Raw genomic sequence first — 2,159 nt, 5'->3', positions numbered from 1 at the left:
ATAAGTGGATTATTGTTTCTTCAAATTGATGAAAAAAGGAGCAACTGCGGTGAAATGCTGTTATTAAAATGTACAAGTCTATAAATTACTGGGCAACAATTATTAATTATTTCTTAAACAACATGTTTATTGAAGAAGCCACAAATCTTGATAGTTCACCTAAAATGCTCCTTGTGTTGTCATTTATTCAACTCTCATGTGACTTTCTCTCTTCTCTAAATCATAAAAGAACATATTTTCTCAATTTTCATTTTTTCTCAGTGGGGTTCAGTGTTATTTGGATCACAACATTCTTCAACATATTTTCTTTTGTGTCTCAAAGTATAAAGAAAGTCTGATGTAAGTGATCATTTTTAGGTACGTTATTGTTTTCAAGAAGTCAGATGAACAGAACTCATGTTTCATGAGATATTTAACATCAGCTTAAAACAATAGATTCAACTTGAGTATTTTATATTGTATCACAAATATTGATTAGGCCTGCTTGTTTTGTCTGAGAGGCATATGCCATGTCACACACACACACACACGGGATCTTTCTGCACATTCTGTCACATGTGTGTTCGGGCTCAGAGGCGTCAGTCTGTAAACCACAGACAATAGAGATGCCAGCTAACCCTCATCCCACTGAAGAGCTGCAGCAGCTGGACTCTGATCCAGAACCCAGTCGATCCCTCAGCAGACGCTTAAATACTGTGACCTCACCCACTGCTGCTCCAATCCGGGCCGCTGCAGTCCTGCTTTAAGAGCTGAGGGATGTGACAGCTGGACTCACAGAGACTTCAGGTCAACCTTGTGCAGGTAAGAATCACTGGAGCCACATCTGCAGAAAGATGTTCTTCTGTCTTTGCTCTTTCACCTAATTTAATGCTTTGGCCATTGAAATGCATCCTGGAATTTCAGACCCGTCTGGATGTGTTACACGACATTGGGTTGATTGCATGGACAAGCTTTTGCAGTTTTGGAGCGTGCATTTCATTATTAATGCAAACTCAGGTTCTGCTGTGCTGTGCTGTTGTTTGGGAAGCTCCTGCTCAATGATTGTGTGTTTGTAGTTTTAGGTTAAGGAGAAAATAACCTCCTTAAATCTGTCAAAATCTTAGTTTGGAGACATTTGGGGATGAAAAATGTTACACTACTGTTCAAAAGTTTGGGAGCATTTTTTTTTAAAGAAATTGCATTCAATTGATCATTTATAATGTCACTAAAGATTTCTACTTCAAATAAATGCTATTTTCGTTCTATTCATCCTGAAAAAGAAAATGCATCACGGTTTCTTGAGCAGCAAATCAGCATATTATGAGTACTGATGCTGAAAATACAGCTGCGCATCACAGAAATACATTACAGTTTAACAGAGATTCACACAGAAAACAGCTGTTTTACATTCTAATAATATTTCACTATTTTTAAATATTTTTGATCAAATAAATGCAGCCTTGATTAACAGAAGAGACTTTAAAACATAAAAAAAATCTGAACCTCTGAACCTTATTTGATTTCTTGTCTATAATCATTAGAATTGATTTTTTTATAAAAACAATAGTATATGATATGTGATAGGGACACTAAGTGTGTGTGAGTGTAAGTGAGTGTGAGAGTGTGTGTGTGTGTGTGAGTGCATGCGTTTGAGTGTGTCTGTCTGTGTGTGAGAGAGAGTGAGTGTGTGTGTGTCTGTGTGAGTGAGAGTGTATACGAGTGTGTGTGTGTCTGTGTATATATACATCTGTGTGTGTGTGTGTGTGTGTGTGAGAGAGAGAGCGTGTGTGTGAGTGTCTGTGTGTATATATATGCTATAATCATTAGAATTGATTTTTTTATAAAAACAATAGTATATGATATGTGATAGGGACACTAAGTGTGTGTGAGTGTAAGTGAGTGTGAGAGTGTGTGTGTGTGTGTGTGTGAGTGCATGCGTTTGAGTGTGTCTGTCTGTGTGTGAGAGAGAGTGAGTGTGTGTGTGTCTGTGTGAGTGAGAGTGTATACGAGTGTGTGTGTGTCTGTGTATATATACATCTGTGTGTGTGTGTGTGTGTGTGAGAGAGAGAGCGTGTGTGTGAGTGTCTGTGTGTATATATATGTGTGTGTGTGTGTGAGTGTCTGTGTGTATATATACATCTGTGTGTGTGTGTGTGTGTGAGAGAGTGTGTGTGAGTGTC

General features: G+C 38.0%; 1 protein-coding gene across 1 annotated transcript in view; it reads left to right on the top strand.

The window, feature by feature from the left end:
• Positions 1-703: 703 nt before the first annotated feature.
• Positions 704-2,159, top strand: part of LOC107568472 (sarcolipin-like) — a 2,399-nt gene continuing 943 nt past the window's right edge. Inside the window, exon 1 of the mRNA XM_016254442.1 lies at positions 704-801. The gene's annotated coding sequence lies outside the window, so the exon portion shown is untranslated. The remainder of the gene's footprint in view (positions 802-2,159) is intronic.

The sequence above is a fragment of the Sinocyclocheilus grahami genome, unplaced genomic scaffold (assembly GCF_001515645.1).
Source record: "Sinocyclocheilus grahami isolate Dianchi unplaced genomic scaffold, SAMN03320097.WGS_v1.1 scaffold1247.1, whole genome shotgun sequence".
NCBI lineage: Eukaryota > Metazoa > Chordata > Actinopteri > Cypriniformes > Cyprinidae > Sinocyclocheilus > Sinocyclocheilus grahami.
The sequence above is the reverse complement of the archived record's forward strand: the minus strand, read 5'-3'. Positions and strand labels throughout refer to the sequence as shown.